General features: G+C 38.0%; 1 long non-coding RNA gene across 1 annotated transcript in view; it reads left to right on the top strand.

Annotated features, from left to right (window-relative positions):
- The window catches only part of LOC306650506, a 45,306-nt gene that overhangs the window by 11,012 nt on the left and 12,792 nt on the right, over positions 1-21,502 (top strand). Inside the window, exons 2-4 of the long non-coding RNA XR_013760941.1 lie at positions 15,067-15,204; positions 15,896-16,034; positions 16,321-16,489. This is a non-coding gene — a long non-coding RNA (uncharacterized lncRNA). The remainder of the gene's footprint in view (positions 1-15,066; positions 15,205-15,895; positions 16,035-16,320; positions 16,490-21,502) is intronic.

Below are 21,502 nucleotides of genomic sequence, written 5' to 3'. Positions count from 1 at the left end.
CTCCTTCCTCTACCCTAAGAGTTTCCAATATACTTTCATGACATCTCTGTTTTCCTTTTTCTTCCCCTCTAGATTCCACTTATAAGAGAAAATACATGGTATTTGTCTGTGTCTGACTTATTTCCATCCATTTTCCTGCAAATGACATAATTTTGTTTTTTTGAAAACTACATTGAAGTTCCATTTGTGTATATATATATATATATATATATATATATATACCACATTTTCTTTATCCATTCACCTGCTGTTGGACACCCAGACTGATTCCACATCTTGGCTATTGTGAATTGTGCTGCAATAAACCTGGGTATGTGTGTATTTCTAAAGTATGCTGACTTTATTTCTTTTGTGCAAAAAGCAAGGAGTGGTATAACTGGATTATATGGTAGTTTTATTTTAGCTTTTTGAGGAACCTCCATATTGATTCCTATAGTGGCTACACTAATTTACATTTCCAGCAGTGTATAAGTGTTCCTTTCCCTCTGCATCTTCACCAGCATTTATTGTTATTTGCATTTTTTTGATTATTACAATTCTTACTAAACTGAAATGGAATCTCTGTTCCGTCCAGCAGAACCGGTGCAGAGAAAGGAGACACCACTAATCTTTAGTTTGATGAGATTTATTGCATCCTCCCTGTTTTTCTGTCTCCTTTGTTCTCCCTCTGTCTTCCTTCTTCTTCTCTCTCCCTCTCTCCTCCCCCAGGCTCCTAGCTTATCAGCCAATTATAGCAAAGCTTTCTCTCACACAGGAGAGCATGCAGAGGAATGCCAGCATAACACTATATAAATCACAAGCTGTCCATGCGCTGCATTTAGATAGCCAATCCTTGAGCCTGGCGTGAACACGTCGTAAGTCTCCAAGGAACTAGTAACAGCAAGCAGCCTTTTTGGGTACTTCCTCATTTTGGTAGCCAGTGCCCTTTGGCTCACTGCCAGGTGCCATCTTGTCCAAGACGGCCCTCAACAAATCTCAGTATAGATTTTATTTGCATTTACCTGATGACTAGAAATATTCAATTTTTTTTTACATAAATTTTGGCCACATGTACTTCTTTGTTGGGACTAATGACATGTTAACTAACTCAGGCAAACTCCTTACCTCCTGGCAGGTGAGCAAGATCAAGGCCTCAAAGGCGGTTTCAAAAGTTAATGACAATAAATAGGACCACTATCAGGGATTGGTTAACAACAGTTCCGTGAACATGATCAGCTCGTGCTTTCCATATAGTCCTATGGGACTCTCTCCTGCATGAGCCCCCCCTACCTTGCTGAACTTTAAGCTGATTGGTTCCCACCTAGCCTTCACCCTACATAAAAACTGTGTGACTTCCTCAACAAACGAGTTCCTGCTGTGACTGGTCTCCCTGATGCGTCTCATTGTCCTCTGCCTGGAAGGCTGGATGCAGGCGGTCAGTGGGCCCTTCCTTTCCCGGTCTGGCCTTGTTGGAGAGTGCTCCCTTCCCTTGTTGCTGGTTGAGAAGATCAAGGGGGCTAAAGACCCCAACACTTCTTTATTTGAGAAGTGTCTTGTGTAGTTCATTTGCTCTTTAATGATTGATGTGTGTATCTGTGTGTGTGTGTGTGTGTTTGTGTGATTGGCATACAGATTATGGAATTATTTATATATTCCAGATAGTAATCTTCTGTCAGAAGAGTAGCTGTATGTGGGTTGCCTCTTCACTTTATTGTTTCATTTGTTATGTAGAAGCTTTTTAATTTGATTCTATCCCATTAATTGCTTTGCTCTTATTTCATGAGCTATAGGTGTCATTGCCAGTGCAGTGGTGTGTTGAAGGGCTTTCCCTATTTGTTTTTTTTTTTCTTTTTTTTTTTTTTTTTAATTGTAAACAAATGGGACACATGTTGTTTCTCTGTTTGTACATGGCGTAAAGGCATACCATTTGTGTAATCATAAATTTACATAGAGCAATGTTGTTTGATTCATTCTGTTATTTTTTCCCTTCCCCCCACCCCTCCCACCCCTCTTTACCCTCTATACAGTAGTTCCTTCCTCCATACTTGCCCCCCTCCCTAACCCTAACTCTAACCCTTCCCTCCCCCCCATTATGTGTCATCCTCCACTTAGCGATATCATTCGTCCTTTGGCTTTTTGAGATCGGCCTATCTCACTTAGCATGATATTCTCCAATTTCATCCATTTGCCTGCAAATGTCATAATTTTATCATTCTTTATGGCTGAGTAATATTCCATTGTATATATATACCACAGTTTCTTTATCCACTCATCAATTGAAGGGCATCTAGGTTGGTTCCACAGTCTGGCTATTGTGAATTGAGCCGCTATGAACATTGATGTGGCTGTATCTCTGTAGTATGCAGATTTTAAGTCCTTTGGGTATAGGCCAAGGAGTGGGATAGCTGGGTCAAATGGTGGTTCCATTCCAAGTTTTCTAAGGAATCTCCACACTGCTTTCCAGAGTGGCTGCACTAATTTGCAGCCCCACCAGCAGTGTATGAGTGTACCTTTCTCCCCACATCCTCGCCAACACCTGTTGTTGCTCGTATTCTTGATAATCGCCATTCTAATTGGGGTGAGATGGAATCTTAGGGTGGTTTTGATTTGCATTTCTCTTATTACTAGAGATGTTGAACATTTTTCCATATGTTTGTTGATTGCTTGTAGATCTTCTTCTGTGAAGTGTCTATTCATTTCCTTAGCCCATTTGTTGACTGGATTATTTGAATTCTTGGAGTAGAGTTTTTTGAGTTCTTTATAGATTCTGGAGATTAGTGCTCTATCTGAAGTATGATTGGCAAAGATATTCTCCCACTCTGTAGGCTCTTTCTTCGCATTGCTGATAGTTTCCTTTGCTGAGAGAAAGCTTTTTAGTTTGAATCTATCCCAGTGGTTGATTCTAGCTTTTATTTCTTGTGCTATGGGAGTCCTGTTAAGGAAGTCTGGTCCTAGACCAACAAGGTGAAGATTTGGACCTACTTTTTCTTCTATAATCTGCAGGGTCTCTGGTCTGATTCCGAGGTCCTTAATCCATTTTGAGTTTAGTTTCGTGCATGGTGAGAGATATGGGTTTAGTTTCATTCTGTTGCATATGGATTTCCAATTCTCCCAGCACCATTTGTTGAAGAGGCTATCTTTTCTCCATTGCATATTTTTGGCCCCTTTGTCTAGTATGAGAAAATTGTATTTATTTGGGTTTGTGTCCGTGTCCTCTATTCTGTACCATTGATCTACCTTTCTATTTTGGTACCAATACCATGCCGTTTTTGTTACTATTGCTTTGTAGTAGAGTTGAAGATCTGGTATTGCAATACCCCCTGTTTCACTCTTCCTGCTAAGGATTGCTTTAGCTATTCTGGGTTTCTTATTCTTCCAGATGAATTTCATAATTGCTTGCTCTATTTCTGTAAGGTACACAATTGGGATTTTAATTGGAATTGCATTGAATTTGTATAGCACTTTAGGTAGTATGGCCATTTTGACAATATTAATTCTTCCTATCCAAGAACATGGAAGATCTTTCCATCTTCTAAGGTGTTCTTTAATTTCTTTCTTTAGTGTTGTATAGTTCTCATTGTAGAGGTCTTTCACCTCTTTTGTGAGATTGATTCCCAAGTATTTTATTTTTTTCGAGGCTATTGTGAATGGGGTAGTTTTCCTAATTTCTCTTTCTGAAGATTCATCACTTATGTATAAAAATGCGTTGGATTTATGGGCATTGATCTTGTAACCTGCTACTTTACTGAAATCACTTATGAGTTCTAAGAGTTTTCTGGTGGAATTTCCAGGTTCCTCTAAATATATAATCATGTCATCAGCGAACAGGGATAGTTTGAGTTCTTCTTTCCCAATTCGTATCCCTTTAATTTCTTTGGTTTGTCTAATTGCTCTGGCCAGAGTCTCAAGAACGATGTTGAATAGAAGTGGTGAAAGAGGGCATCCCTGCCTTGTTCCAGTTTTTAGGGGGAATGCTTTCAGTTTTTCACCATTTAGAATGATATTAGCCATGGGCTTAGCATAAATGGCCTTTACAATGTTAAGGAATGTTCCCACTATCCCTATTTTTTCTAGTGTTTTGAGCATGAAGGGGTGCTGTATTTTATCAAATGCTTTTTCTGCATCTATTGAAATAATCATGTGATTCTTGACTTTAAGTCTATTAATATGGTGAATTACGTTTATTGATTTCCTGATGTTGAACCAACCTTGCATCCCTGGGATGAAACCCACTTGATCATGGTGCACTATCTTTTTAATATGTTTTTGTATGCGATTTGCTAAAATTTTGTTGAGAATTTTTGCGTCGATGTTCATTAAGGATATTGGTCTGAAATTTTCTTTCCTTGATGAGTCTCTGTCTGGTTTAGGTATCAGTGTGATATTGGCTTCATAGAATGAGTTTGGGAGGGTTCCCTCCTCTTCTATTTTATGGAATACTTTGAGAAGTATTGGAATGAGCTCTTCCTTAAAGGTTTTGTAGAACTCAGCTGAGAACCCATCTGGTCCCGGACTTTTCTTTGTTGGTAGGCTTTTGATGACTTCTTCTATTTCAGTACTTGAAATTGGTCTATTTAAATTGTTTATGTCCTCCTCATTCAGTTTAGGCAATTCATATGTCTCTAGAAACCTGTTGATGTCTTCGAAATTTTCTATTTTGTTGGAGTATAGATTTTGAAAATAGCTTCTAATTATGTTTTGTATTTCCATCCTGTCTGTTGTGATATTTCCTTGTTCATTCCGAATTTTAGTGATTTGGGTTTTCTCTCGTCTTCTCTTCGTTAGTGTGGCTAAAGGTTTATCAATTTTGTTTATTTTTTCGAAGAACCAACTATTTATTTTGTCAATTTTTTGTATTGTTTCTTTTGTTTCAATTTCATTGATTTCAGCTCTGAGTTTAACTATTTCCTGTCTTCTACTACTTTTGGTGCTGGTCTGTTCTTCTTTTTCTAGGGCTTTGAGCTGTAGTGTTAGGTTGTTTATTTGTTGAGTTTTACTTCTTTTATTAAATGAGCTCCATGAAATAAATTTCCCTCTAAGTACTGCTTTCATAGTGTCCCAGAGATTTTGATATGATGTTTCTTTGTTCTCATTTACCTCTAAGAATTTTTTAATTTCCTTCCTAATATCTTCTGTTATCCATTCATCATATAATAGCATATTGTTTAATCTCCAGATGTTGGAATAGTTTCTGTGTTTTACTCTTTCATTTATTTCTAACTTCAATCCATTATGATCTGATAGAATACATGCTAGTGTCTCTATCTTCTTGTATTTGCTAACATTAGCTTTGTGGCATAATATATGGTCTATTTTAGAGAACGATCCATGTGCTGCTGAGAAGACAGTGTATTCACTCTTGGTTGGATGGTATATTCTATAAATGTCCGTTAAGTCTAAATTATTGATTGTGTTATTGAGATCTATGGTTTCTTTGTTCAATTTTTGTCTGGAAGATCTGTCCAGTGGTGAGAGCGGCGTGTTAAAATCACCTAGTATTATTGTGTTGTGGTCTATTTGGTTTCTGAAATTGAGAAGGATTTGTTTGACATACATAGATGAGCCACTGTTTGGGGCATAGATGTTTATGATTGTTATATCTTGCTGATTTATGCTTCCCTTAAGCAGTATGAAATGACCTTCTTTATCCCTTCTGACTAACTTTGGCTTGAAGTCCACATTATCTGAAATGAGGATGGATACTCCAGCTTTTTTGCTGAGTCCATGTGCATGGTATGTTTTTCCCCATCCTTTCACCTTTAATCTATGGGTATCTTTTTCTATGAGGTGAGTCTCTTGCAGGCAACATATTGTTGGATCTTTCTTTTTAATCCAGTCTGCCAGTCTATGTCTTTTGATTGATGAATTCAGGCCATTAACATTCAGGGTTATTATAGAGAAATGATTTGGTTTCCCGGTCATTTGGTTCATTTTTAAAATTTTGTTTATTTATTTGTTTGACACAATTTGTTTCCTCCTTTATTTGACAATTCCTTTAGGATAATTCCTCCCTTTGCTGATTTGCTTCTTTGTTTATCATCTCTTCCTCATGGAATATTTTGTTGAGAATGTTCTGTAATGCTGGCTTTCTTTTTGTAAATTCTTTTAGCTTTTGTTTATCATGGAAGGATTTTATTTCATCGTCAAATTTGAAGGTAAGTTTTGCTGGGTATAAGATTCTTGGTTGGCATCCAGTTTCTTTCAGGGCTTGAAAAATGTTGTTCCAGGACCTTCTAGCTTTTAGGGTCTGGATTGAAAAATCTGCTGATATGCGTATTGGTTTCCCCCTGAATGTAATTTGGTTCTTTTCTCTCACAGCCTTTAAAATTCTGTCTTTATTTTGTATGTTAGGTATTTTCATTATAATGTGCCTTGGTGTGGGTCTGTTGTAATTTTGTGTATTTGGAGTCCTATAAGCCTCTTGAACTTGATTTTCCATTTCATTCTTCAGATTTGGGAAATTTTCTGATATTATTTCATTGAATAGGTTGTTCATTCCTTTGGCTTGTTTCTCTAGACCTTCCTCAATCCCAATAATTCTTAAATTTGGCCTTTTCATGATATCCCATAGTTCTTGTAGATTCTGTTCATGATTTCTTACCATCTTCTCTGTTTGTTCAACTTTGTTTTCAAGGTTAAATATTTTTTCTTCAATGTCTGAGGTTCTGTCTTCCAGGTGTTCTATCCTATTGGATATGCTTTCTATGGAGTTCTTAATTTGGTTTATTGTTTCCTTCATGTCAAGGATTTCTGTTTGGTTTTTTTTCACTATCTCTAACTCTTTATTGAAATGATCTTTTGCTTCCTGTATTTGCTCTTTTAACTGTCGATTGGTGCGATCATTCAATGCTTGCATTTGCTCTTTCATCTCATCATTCAGTGCATGCATTTGCTCTTTCATCTCATCGTTTGCTTCTCTGATCGTTTTAATTATGTACATTCTGAACTCCTTTTCTGTCATTTCTTCTGCCATGCTGTCATTGGGTTTTATTGATGTAACATCTAGATTTGTTTGCATCATTTTCTTTCCTTGTTTTCTCATATTGTTCAGGTATCAGTGGACCGCTGAGATATTGCAGATTTCCTCTGTTGATTTACAATGTCCCTGAAGATTTCTATATATATCCCCTCTTAGCCTTCAGTAGGCTGAAGTCTTGGAGGAAGTTGATAATGCGGTGCTCCACAAGGAAGCTGCCTCTCTAGGAGTGGTGGCCTTCAGGTGGGATATATTCCCTGCTAGTGGGCAGAGGTGCCTCCACTTGTTGACCAATGGTCATCCAAAGGGGACCTAGGCTGTGGGCTGAGGCAAGGCCTGTTTGGGCCTGTGTCTCTGGTTTTACCGTCCTTGTGAGGAAACCTCACCAGGCAGGGAAGACTCACCCAGTGGGGAGGTCTCGCTGGTCAGTTTCCTCCTAGAGGTTCCCCTCAATTTACAGCTACTGCCTGGGCTGGGCTGCCTTCCTCTGCAAAGTTTCCAGGGGCCCGGCCCTACCTCCTGGGCCTGGGAGCCTCGACCTTCGCAGATGAATCTCCTTAGGCTGCCCCTCCTCAGAGAATTTGCCCACAGGCCTGGAACCTTCGCTCTGCCCTAAGCCTGTCTCTGTGCGGCTGTTCCACCCAGAAGCCTCCTAGATCCTGGGACCCTGCTCTGCACCTAATCGCCTGGCTGCGTGGCCCCTCCTCTGAGCAGCCACCTGTGGCCCCGAACAATCGCTCTGAGTCCCAGAGACCTGCCACAGGCCTCTTCCTCCAGACAGCCACCCAGTATGCCGGTGCGGTCACTAGGAGTCCAAGAAACTCACTTCGTGCCTCCTCCTCCCACCAACCACCCGTAGCCCGGGGCAATCAATCACTCCGAGTCGAAGTGACCCTCCCCGTTCCTCCTCCTTCTCCAGATAACCCCCCGGGTGTTCAGGAGCAGTCCCTCTGAGTGGCTCTGAATCCACGTGACCCGCTGCACGGGTCCTCTGGGCACCGCCCGGAGCTCAGGTGCGGCCACTCAAGACCAAGCGTCCCACCACGCTTCTCCTCCAGGCAGCCCCCCTGTGTTCAGGAGCTGTCACTTTAAGACCAAACAACTCACCACTCGCCTTCTCCTCTGAGCAGCCGCCTGGAGCGCTAATGCAGTCACTGCGAGTCCAAAGGACCCGCCGCGCTCCTTCTCCTCCTTCTCCTACTCCTCCGGGCAGGCCCCGGGGTTCAGAAGTGGTCAGAGTCCAAACAGCTCGCCACGCAGCCCCTGCTCTGGCAACCGCCTGTAGCTCTGGTGTAGTCACCCGAATCCAAGCGGCTGCGATCCTCTTCCTCCTCCTAGTCCTCAGGGCAGGCCCCGGGGTTCAGAAGCGTCGTTCTGAGTCCAAACAGCTCGCCGCGCAGCTTCTCCTCTGGCAACCGCCTGTAGCTCTGGTGCAGTCTCTCCGAATCCAAGCGGCCACGCTCCTCCTCCTCCTCAGGGCAGGCCCCGGTGTCCTGAGTCCACACAGCTCTCCTCGCCACTCTTCCCCTAGGCAGCCGCCGGAGCCCCAGTGGCTGCTCCGAGTCCCAGCGCTGTGCCGAGCGGCCTCCTTTAAGGCGCTCCCAGCTGTCCGAGTTCACTGCTCCAGCGGGGGGAGGGGCGTCTCGCCGGCAGTTCTACTTCACAAAGTTTCCTGCATTCCGGGACCCCCCGTCCCATCCGGGATGCCCCCCCAGGGGGTGAGAGTCACCCGGCTGCTTTGAGTTGATCTCAAACGTCTCAATATCTCCTCTTTTGAATCCTGAGTCCTGGAGCAACATGAAATGCAGCCACCCTCTAGGCCGCCATCTTGAAAACCCTCCCTATTTGTTTTTAATTCTAACATTGTCAAAGTTCTAGTCTTGTCATTACTTCTGTGATTCATTTTGGGTTTACACAAGGTGAGAGATAGGGATCTAGCTTTATTTTCCATGTGTGTATATCCAGTTTTCCCAGAACAACTTGTTGAAGAATATGTCTTCTCTGTCAAGAATCAGAGGACTGTAGCTGTGTGGATTTGACTCTGTGTGTCTTCTATCCTGTTCCATTAGTTTCTGTGTCTGTTTAAATGCCAGTACCATCCTGGTTTTGTTACTATAACCTGTAGTGTAATTTGAAATCAGGTATTGTGATGTCTCTAGCATTGCTCTTTTTGTTCAGGATGCCTTTGGCTATAATTCTGCATCTTTTCTTCTTCCCTTTGAATGTTAGGATTGTTTATTTGTTTTCTCAGTTCTGGAACAATATCATTGGTATCATATGACTGATTGTCTCAATAGATGCAGAAGAAGCCTTCAACAAAATTCAATACCCTTACATAATAAAAAATTCTGAAGACATTATGGATAGAAGGAACTTACCACAACATAGTAGAGTTTATCTGTGGCAGGCCTAATATCCACATCATAATGTTATGGGGCACAACTTAAGAATAGACTGATCACCACTGAGAAGTCCAAATTTGAGAGTCTTTATTAAGCCAGCCAACTGACTGTCTCACACAATGCCCAAGAAATGGCATTGGGAGAACAGCCCCGACCACAGGGTTGTAGGGGTTCTTATATCAAAAATTACATTAATCATAAGTGTCTGTTGCTATGATTCAAAATTACACATTAACGTCATGAGATCTTCAACAGAGGAGGAAGTGGGTCACCTAGATACAAACTAAAAAATGATTACTAATAACCACACAATTACGTTTACATGGTATGTTGGTTAGAGGCAATAGAAGTCAAAGGAGAGCAATATTTCATTACACAGGAATTGTCATTTTATATTGTTAAACATGTCACACCAAGTAACTGATGATGGGGACAGAGGTGGGGTGTTCCCATGGGAGAAGCTAAGCAATTGTTGATGGGTACAGAGGTGGGGTGTTCCCATGGGAGAAGCTTATTTCCTACATAACATGGAGTCTGAGAGCAAAATGGAGTCTGTCTGGCCCATAACATTCTCATGGAGCCAGATCTGTCGGCCCATCACAATAATGAATGGGGAAAACTGAAAATACTTTCTCTAAAATCTAAAACAAAGCAAAGGACGTCAACTCTCATCATTCCTACTCAATACATTACTTGAGGTTTGGCCAGAGCAATGAGGCAACATAAAGAAATAAAATACAAATATGAAATAAAGAAGTAAAATTATCCCTATTTGCAGATGATACGATCCTATACTTAGAGGATCCTAAAGTTTTTGCCAGAAGACTTCTACAGCTGATAAATTTAGCAAAGTAGATACATAATCAACACAGAAAAATAATAGTTTTTCTGTACACCAAGGATGAACGCACTGAGAAAAAAAAAAATCAGGAAAACAATTCCATTCATAATAGCTTCAATAATACCTAGGAGTGAAAGATCTCTAAAGTGAAATTTTTAGAATAGTGAAGAAAGAAATTGAAGAAGACTCTAGAAGATGGAAAGATCCCCCATATTCATGGATAAGTAGTATTAATAGCATTAAAATGGCAATATTACCACAAGTGATCTATAGATTAACTTCTTTATTTTAATCACATGCACTCTTTACATTATGCATGTAGCAATATTTATCTAAATTTCTTTTTGGGATCTGAGTGCAGTGGCACATGCTTGCCATCCTAGAAACTTGTGAGGCTGAGACAGAAAAATGGCAATTGTGTTGCCAGTTTGGGCAACTTAGTGAGAATCTATCTCAAATTAAGAAGGACTGGGTATTTAGCTTGGTAGTAGAGCACACCTAAAGTCAGTTCCTGGTATCACCAAAAGTAAAATGAAATAAAAATATATTTCTTAAAGGGATATTTTTTCAAAGGATTTGCTATACTATAAACAAATGAAATTGCCTCATCCAGCATGCCTGTGTTGTTCCATTTTTGGTTATTAGTCTGTCCTCATTTCAGATGGTAATCACCTCTGTATATTCATACAACAGGGTATTCCTTCAGGTGTTCTGTTTTTCCTGATAATTTTTCAAACATCTATGTCCTGGGAACTATGAAGCTATCTATATTTGTTGATAAATCTAATTTCTTTAACTTTCATTTTACTTTTTTTTTTAAATATCATTACAATCTTATGTATCTTCTTCTGGTTAGTATGGATTCAATATGTTTTTTGTTTCTTTTGGTTTTATAAGGTTGAAAACTAGATTATTGACTTCAGATTCTTTTACTTTTCTAAGATACATATTCAGTACGTTTCCTTCGAAGCTCTGTTTTCCTAGCATCTCACAAATTTTGATAAATTGTGTTTTAATTTTCATCAGTTCAAAATGTGCTCTTTAATTCATATTTGGTGAAATCTTTGACCTGCATTTTTTGGAAGTGTGTTGTTTAATCCCCATGCACTTATGGATTTTTCCAGTTACCCTTTGACTTCAAGCATCAAAGGCATCCATCATTTTTTTCAACTCAGCTACTGAACAATAGCTCCAAATATACTGAACATTATTTTCTGCCTCTCTGATTCATCTGTTTAAGAGGAAAATGACCACTGAACATAGATGCCAGCATAGAGTCCTTAAAAAGGCACAAAGATTCACACTGGGATGTGTCAATACAGTCACCCACATTCAGTTAAAGCATATCAAGAACCACTTCTTCTGTCTTGTGGCTTGCCATTGCTCCCTTGAACACCTAAAGTTCTGCCTCAGGCTTTCAAATTTCAAAATAATAGCAGTCCAGGACCTCCTCTGCCAACGGGCCCCACACAGACATGAGTGCCTCCTCTACTGCTGGGCAACTTGTGGAATCAAAGCGATGGACTTCTTAATCTGGCGGAGGCAATTTCCAGGCAGCATAGCATTCAGGTGGTGCCATGGCTATTGCTGGCCACTTTTAGCCAAGTTTATTGTGATAATCAGGAGCAGAAAGATTTGAAAAACTTGAACTTAAAACAAAAGGTGGGAGTAAAATAGGGACTAAGGAAGTTGAAGTTGTTAAAGATTTTACCAGCACCAAAGAAACACTAAAGACTGCCCGGAGACAGTAGGAAAGAGGGCTTGAGGGCATCCCAGGAATTGGCAATCTCAGACTCAAGGAAGTAAAAGTAAAAATTCTTTTGAGAGTAGACCAGTGAGGCACCCTTCTTGTACAACGGGGCTTAGAAAGTTTTTACAACATGCTCAGTCATCCAGGCACTCAGAGACTGCTGTAGCAAGGATCCCTGGAGGCGTGGATACTGCTGGAGATGGAGGCAGACCTTGGCATCAACCACGTGGTACTGGTTCTGCAGGAGGGCAGGTTGCTGGATTTAGGGGATCATGGAGGCTTCTGCCAAGATTTCAAAGGAACATCTGGGAGACCAGGCAAAATTCAGCAGGGTCAGAGTCCCTGTGGGCACCACCTGAGAAGTCAAAGTGTGGAGATGTAAGGAGGAAGCCAAAGCTGCAGATTAAGAAATGCCAGTAATGTGGGCCATCCTAGGAAAGCTGCAGGAATCAAGCAGAGATAAGCCAACAGAAAGGCCACCTGGGCTACAACCAACAAGGCCACAGGGGCAGAGCTACACAAGTCCTTTGGAGAGGACATCATGCCATGAACTCCAAATGCCAGAAACAGAACTACAGGATCTGTTTGCACAACTGGATTTCAATCTTGCTTTGGTGCCATCCCTTCTTTCTATACCCCTACTTTTGTGAATGGAAATGTTTACTCTGTACCATTATATATTGAACACTTGTAAATTGCTTTTAATTTTACATGAACTCACAAAGTGAGATTGCCTTGAGCCTCGGATAAGACCTTGAACTTGAACTTTGAGCAATCTAGAAACTGTTGAGACTGTGGGGACTCTTCAGAATGGACAAAATGTATTTTGCATTGTCAGATGAGTGTGAACTTTTGGGGGCCTGGGCAGAATGTTAGTTTTGGATATGAGGTGTTCCCCAAAATCTCACATGTGAGACACTGCAAGAAGGTTCAGAGATGATATGATTGGGTTATGACAATAATCTTAATCCAATCAGTGAATTGATCACCTCATGGGATTTATTGAGGAGTAACTGAAGGTAGGTGGGGTGTGGCTGGAAGAGGTGTGACTTTGGAGTGTAGCTTTGGGGTATATATTTGTATCTGGCAAGTGGAGTCTCCCTCTGCTTTCTGATCATGATATGAGCTGCTTCCCTCTGCCACACTCTTGCTTCATGATGTTCAGCCTCACCTTGAGCCCCAAGTAATAGAATCTGATGGGTATGATGGATTGAGACCTCTGAAACCATGAACCCCTAAATAAACTTTTCCTCCTGAAAATTGTTCTTTAGTCACAGCAGCAAAAAAGCTGACTAAGACAAGTGATATCATAGGGTTAAGGTTGTGGCTCAGTGGTAGAGCACTTGCCTCCCATGTGTGATGTACTGGGTTCAATTCTAAGCACTGCATATAAATAAATTAATAAAATCAAGTTCATCAACAATGACAAATATTTTTTAAAAAGTGATATCATAAAGTACTTGATGTGTACAACCATAGAAACAAAATGATATACCCCATTTGTGTACAATGAATCAAAATGCAGTCTGTAAAAAGTTAAAGGCTAAATAAAAAATAATAATAATAAATAAGTACTTGACCCTCTGGACCTGCCTTATTGCACTTAAGATAATTTTTTCCAGTTTTATCCGTGCTGTTGCAAATGAAAGGGTTTCATTCTTTTATGGCTTAATAGTATATATACTTGATAGACACTTAAAGTTTTTCCATTTCTTGGCTATTGTGAATACAGCTATAGTGAACATGGGAATGGAGACCTCTCTTCAACATACTGATTTACTTTTTATATCTGTCTAGTAGCAGGATTGCTGGATTGTTTTAAAATTTTTGGTGAACCTTTGTACTGTATTTTAATTTATATTCCATCTAATGGTATGTAGTTCTCCTTTCTACACATCCTCACCAGCATTTTTTATACACTTGTTGGCCACTTGTATGTCTTTCTTGAGAAATATCTTTTTAGATCTATTGTCTATGTTTTAGTTGGATTATTTTTGTTGTAATTGCAATTCTTAGTAAATTCTGGTTATTAACCTCCTGTCAGGTCTATAGTGTACAAATGTTTTTCCTCACTCCATGCATTCTCTTCTTACTCTTGGTTGTTTCATTTACTGTGCAGATATTTAGTTTGATGTAATCCCAACTCGCCTATTTTTGCTTTTGGACTCTTGTGTAAAAAAACCCTTGCTCATTCCAATGTCCTCAAGCATTTTCTCTTTTCTTCTAGTAATTGCATAGTTTCAGCTCTTAAATGTAAGTCTTTATTGCATTCTGAGTCAATTTTCATACCTGGTTGAAAATCAGGATCTAGTTTCATTTTTCTGCAGTGGATAGCTAATATCCCAGCACCATTTATTGAAAAGACTCTTTTTTCAATGTATGTTCTTAGTGTCTTTGATGAAAATAAGTTAGCTTGATGTTGGGCTTCCTTCTAGGTTATCTTCTGTTCCATTAGTCTATGTCTGAATATATGCAAGTATAGTGCTCTTTTCTATTTTGTATAGCCTTGTAGTTTTGTTTTTGTTTGTGTGCTTTGTGTTTTGAAGTCAGATAGTATAATGCCACCTGCTTTGTTCTTTTTGTTCAAGATGACTTTGAATATTCCAGGTGGGTGGGTGTGTGATTCCACATAAACCTTAGGATATTTTTTTTCCTAGTTCTTTGAGGAATGTCACTAGCATGCCTAATTTTTTTTTTTTTTTTTTTTTTTTTTTTTTGCAGTGCTGGGGATTGAACTCAGGGTCTTGTGCATGTGAGGCAAACACTCTACCAACTGAGTTCTATCCAGCCCTGCCTATTTTTAATTAACCTATTTGCCTTTTTATTTTTGAGTAGATAGATAGATAGATAGATAGATAGATAGATAGATAGATAGATAGAGATAGAGATATAGATATGGAGAGACAGAGACAAAGATTCTGAATAGTAGATCTTTATCAGATATATGCCTTACAAAGTTTTTCTCTTATTCTTCAGAGTCTTTTTACATTCAATACTGTACTTTGATTTACTAAATTCTGTGCTTCTGATATTTCAATGTACTAGCCTATTTTTCTGTAGCTATAGCAAAATAGCTAAGGCTGAATGCTTATAAATAACATAGTTATTTATCTCACAGTTCAGGAGGCTGAAGAGCAACATGGTGCCAACTCTCACAAGGGCCCCCTTGGCTGCACCACATTATGGTCAATGGCCTCACCATGGCAGGAGCACTTGCATGAGAGAGAGAACACATGATGAGACTGGAAGCCAGAGAGTAAGGCCAAAAACTTAACTTGAGTCCCAGAAGAACTCTGTCAATCTTTCCAGAAGGTAGCACCCCTTCTGACCTACAGAGCTCCCAATAACCCCAGCACTTACAGGTGCCACCACCTCATAACATTGCCACCCTTGGCATCAAACTTCCCACAGATAGGCCTTTGGGAGACAAACCACATTCAAACAATAGCATTTCGGATACTTACTCCTTTTCTTCTATCACTTATGCTTTCAGTGTCATATATGAATTTTTCATTGATACTATTTTTAGGGTAAGCCCCCCTTTTATGCCTAATATTGAATATTTTTATTTATAATGAGGTTTGGATTTTTCAAATACATTAATTGTATCTTTTGAGATATCCATGTCTCTTTCATACTTTATATTATTAATATTGTGCAATACACAAATTACTTTTGCAAGTTGAACCACACTTTTATTCTTGGAATAAATATCCTTGGTCATAGAGTACCATCCTTTTTATATGCTTGTTATGATTTGGATTTGAAATGTGCCTCAAAGGCCCATATGCTACAGACTGGTCACCAGCCTCTGATGCTGTAGGGAGAGGGCAGATCCTTTAGGAGTTGCAACCTAGTGGAAGGAAGTTAGGTCGTTAGAGGGTGTGCATTTAGAGGGAATATTAGAACTCCAGCTTCTTCATCTTTCTCTCTCTTTTACTCCCCAGTTGCCATTAGGTGAGGAATTTCCTCTGACATGCACTTTTCTAATGATGCACTGCCTCAACAAAGGCCTAAAGGCAATAGGACCATGTGACTGTGGGCTGAAACCTCTGAAACTGTGAGTCAAATAAACCTTTCCTTGTTGTAAGTTGATTTTCTCAGGCATTTTTGTCACAGCAGTGAAAAGCTGATTAACACAATGTTGCTGAATTTTTTGGTTCACATCTCATTAAGGATCATTGTCTCTATTTTCATAAGCATTTATTTCACAATTTCCTTGTCTGATAACATAATGTCTTTATATAGTTTCAATCAGGATAAATTCTCCTCATAGAATGTGTTGGAGGATGCTAGCTATCCACTGTTGCTTTTGTTACTTTTGTTGTCATTTTCAAACAGTTTTTATTGGATTGATATTAATTCTTTAGAGATTTGTAATATTCACCAGTGAAGACATTTCAACATAGATTGGAACTGGCTCCTAACAACAATCACATGAACTTCAAACGAGATCCTTCCCAGCTGAGCCTGCAGTTGAGTCTTCATCCATGGATGTTATCTACATCTTGTTCCTGAACCCCAGACAGTCTGAGTAATGTGTTGTGGTCTTTAGCTACTAAGCTAAGTGGTAACTTGATATGCACCTGAAAATAAATAGTATACCTGAGAGTAAGGATAATGTAGCATCCTGACTTGGATCCTGAAAAAGAAAATTGATATTATTGGACAAACTTGAAAAAATATGAAGGAAGTTATATTTGAGTCAGTAGTTTAATATCACTGCCAGTTTCTCAGTTTTTATAAATCTACTATAGTTATGTAAAATGATAATAATAAAAGTGATGCAACTTTCTATAAAACTAAATTTATTGAACGTACATTTTGCTTTTAAAATGTATTAATTTGTTAGAAAAACAAAGAAAAGAATAAACAAGAACTCTCAAACTCAGGGAACAAATGCTCATGTATGAGGTAACAGCAAAGCAGCTTCCCCTCTCTTTCAATCATTACAAACACAGGTTCATCTGCTTCAAGTAGACACCATCAAATATATAAAAGGCATAATGGTGAGGCATGAAAGATACACAAATAGATATGGACAAGGAGGGACACATCTCAAAAATGACAAGAGCATCTATAAGATCTAAGAGGTAGGGGCTCCTGTAGATATATACTTATAAGTGATATTGCTGGATCATATGGTAGAAATGGAAATTTCTACAAATAGAACTTTTTAGTGTTTTGATGGATCCCTGTATTGTTTTTAATAATAGTTGTACTAATTTTCATTCCCACCAACAATGTTCAGAGGTTCTTTTATCCAAATTTATGTGCATTGATGGAAATATTCTCAATACTAACAATTCTAAATGATAAATGTTCCTATCATAGTTTGTCCTAGGTCCTATATCTGACACATTTTATAATTGATACAGATGATATATCTTGGAATAATTGAGGAAAAAAACTGTCAGTAATAGCAAATACTGACTATGAATTAGTATAAGCCCACCATTAGTCCACATGCTCTTTGTACTGTTAGTTCATTCCATCCATCCTCACAGTATATCCAGAGATAGACATTATTTCCAATTCTGAACTTTAGCTAAGGCCCTACTCCTTCCCGCTGCCCCGCCAAAAACAAGAATATGGAAACTGAAAGTTCGATTCAGTTTGTCTCCAGAATTTTTTTTCACATCAACATCATTAGCATATCTTTCTCATATGGGTAAATATTTTCTAGGTCCAGTTTAAGAAATCACACACTGTCTTATGATCGTGAACTTAATTTCATAAGTTAGGAGCTAAACATTACATTACATTTTTATATTTAGGCCTATGGACTATGTGGAATTTCTTTCATAATGTTAAGTCAAAGGTCAAATTTTATTTCCTTCCATGGATATTAACTCTCCCAAAATAGTTATTGACAAATCCATTTTCCCCATTGATATTTCTTATGTGTTATTTGCTTATATATGAATGTGTCTCTTTTAGCTCTTTTCCCCATTGGTTTATTTCTCCATCTGTTTGCTAAGATCACACTTTGTCAGTAAAATAATTCACTTAACATGGAATATCCATACTATACACAGAGTATATTTATCCATAATATATACAGAGCATTTCAGATCTGGGAGTGAAAAAGGATCTTCCATCTCTACTCTGTTACTGCTTTAGGTCCTGACAGCATTAACTATAATTTAACTGAATATAAATAACAACCCTCTACCCTTTGAAAATTAAGTAGGCTGCAGATCTTTTGTAGTGAAGCACAAAGGTAAGAATGTTTCCCAAATTTGAATCAAGCTGGAAGTTTTCTGGTAAATAGTTTCTCCTTTTTCTGATGTTAATTGTGTTCTGATGTTATAAATAGAAATATATTTAATTATTTCTTAATGTAGGAAGTTCCTCAGCCATATGTAATGAAAAATAATACCAAATACAGATTTGGATCCACGTAGATTGTTCAGCATACTTACATGTATCATTCCCTACATTTCCTTGAGTTGAAAGATGACTGTATCATGCCTCTGTTCTTTTATAGTCAGAAGTAAGATTGAAAGTTGAAGGCGAAGTTTATTCAAATGACTTTTCCTTAGTCCCTCCCATTTTGGTTCTGGACCCTTCATAATTCTGTAGCTCAGTACAAGAATGATAGCCCATAGTAACATATAGTATGTATGGTAGCTTGCATGGTTACTCTCTCCCATTTTTACCACCGCTCTGTAGAGAATGTCTTGGTGAAATTGGGCAACTTGATCCCCAGACTCTTAGTTCCATCTCTACACCTCAAAGTGTCTTCCAAAATCCATGACAACCATAATCCAGAAAATCTCTGGAAGCACTAACCTGGAGCATTAGGAGGGAAAATCATCATCTTCCATCTCTCAGGTCTCACTGTTCTTTGTTCCTTGCATAGTGTCTTATACACCATAGATTTAAATATTTTCCAGTGTTTGTTTTTCATGTGGTGAAGTAAATCCAATCTGTTTCTCCACCACATTTTGTTTCATTCCTCCTGCAATTACTGTACCCCTCATTTTATGATTCTAGTACACAATACTAAGGTAAATAAGGAACAGCAGGTGTCAGTCACAGAGCAAGAGAGACAAGTGAACAGGCATTTGTAACACTAGAAAGAAAATTAGAATAGATCTATACACAGTGTCTGTAGGAGTCTTAATGTGGGTCATCCACTGTATATTAATGAATTAAAATTTAGATGGACCTAAAGAAAACGCCTTCTAGAATAATAAAGGCAAAAAATAATATATATAAAAATAAAATAGCACTGAAGCTTCTTAAAAAATTAATGCACAAATACCTTAAGTTTCTGAATCAGATTTTTATCCAGATTCATATCTACAGTTCACATCACCTTCTGTGGCAGGAAGACTGATAACAATGAAACATTCTTAATAGAACAAACAGCACCATTGGCTGTCATTTCCACCTTTCCTTTTGACACCTGTTCAGCATGTGTTGAGCAGGTAGATCCCACCAGAAGGTGAAAGCAAAAGGTTTCAGGCCTGTTTTTCCTGGTGCAGACAATAAAAACCATGTCATGGCCTTTTTGCTATTGTTGTTGTTTACAGTACTGGGATTGAACTCAGGGGAACTGTACCACTGAGTTAGATCTCCAGTAACTTTACTTTTATTCTGAGACAGTGTCTCACTAAGTTGCAGAAGCTGGAATTTGCAATCCTTCTGCCTCAGCCTCTCTACTAGCTGAGATTACTGGTGTGTGCCACTACATCCTGTTTCAGCTGTGATAAAAGTTGGACACACATACACCTACGTAGTAAAAGTAGTGAAATAGAATACTAAGAATTTAAAAATATTTAGATGAAGGGAGCTAAATTAACATCTAAATCTTGGAGAATAACAGCTAAAACTTTGTCTAAGAAAGGAATTGTCCCCCTGGAAATAAGGAATACAGATGAGGAATCTATTGATTCAAAGTCATGTCAGCTGATGGAACAAATAAATATGTCTGTATATACTTACACATACACACATATCTATAAATATTTTATCTATGTCCATGTGTATTTATATTAAATTAAACATTAATTCCTACTAACACCAGCACCACATGACCTCATTGAATACCACATGAAAATCTACCTATTCCCAGTTATTTACATAACCTACATCCTAACAGTAAGAAAGTTGGCTTCATTTATTTAGTCATTCCATTCTAAAATACAGGGTTGGTAATATATACACCCATGGGAAACAACTTTACCAACTGAAGTGCAATGCCTCTATATAGATCCTGTTATCTTTAGACTTAGACTATCCACTAGTTTTATAAATTATATACATCATGGCCCCATTTCTTCCACTCCCTTCAATAAGCTTATCATATACATCTATTACACTTGCTTTGCATTCCTCCTTAGGAACTTCCATATATACATATACATATATGTATATATGTATATATACATGTACATACAGACACATACACATATATTTGCATATATATAAATGTATTTCATATATATACATATATACATACTAGTAAAGATGACTTAACTAGTGAGTCACTAAAAATGTGAACATAAGTACATAGAAATATAAATGTATATGTACATTTATGTATTTGTGTATATACATACACATACACACACACATAGGTAAATACAAGAGGTTTGAATCTTACATTGATGACTATGATGCATTTTAAGTTAACTTTGTTTATGATATGAGAGGAGTCCAATTTGCATGTATATATCCATTCGTACCAGAAACATTTGTTGAAAAAAATATTTTTCCATATTGATTTGTCTTGGCAACCTTGTAACATCAGTTAAAAATGGGTAACTAAATGTAAGGATTAATTTTGGACATTGAACTATATTCCACTGATACAAGTATTACCTTATACCAGTACTATGATGTCTTATATACTATTGCTTTTAGTAAGTTTTAAAATCAGGAATATTATTCCAGTAATTTTCAACTTTTTTTATTTTTAAGGTGATTTTGGCTATGAAGGGTCTTATACTTTTCCATATTAATTTTAGAATCAGCTTGTGGATTATTTTGGAAAAAAGGAAGGTAAAATTTTCAAAGGTATTATGTTTAATCTATAGTTCCATCTGTAACATTGCCATCTTAACAATATTAAGCATCTGATCAGTGAACACAGGATTTCTTTTCCATATATTTAGAATTTCTTAAATTTCTTTCAATATGTTTTATAAATTTTAGTTTTCATATATTTTTTTAAAAATTTATTTTATTTATTCCTATTAGTTGTACATGACAGTAAAATGCATTTATACATCTTGATAGATCATACATGAATAGAACGTAATATCCCATTTTTCTGATTATACATATTACAGGATCACATCAGTTATGCAGTCATACATATACATGAGGTAATAATGTGTTTCACTCTATTATCATTCCTTCCCCCATACCCTTTCCCCTCCCTTCTCTTGCCTCTACCTAATATAAAGTGACTCTATTCTTCCCTATCCCCACCTTATTGTGAATTAGCTTCTGCATACCCAAAGGATTTAAAATCAACAAACTACAGTGACACAGCCACATCAATGTTTACAACAGCTCAATTTACAATAGTTTCCATATCT

This window comes from Sciurus vulgaris (assembly GCF_902686455.1).
Source record: "Sciurus vulgaris genome assembly, chromosome: 2".
Taxonomy (NCBI): Eukaryota; Metazoa; Chordata; class Mammalia; order Rodentia; family Sciuridae; genus Sciurus; species Sciurus vulgaris.
This window is presented reverse-complemented; position numbering and strand designations above follow the sequence as displayed.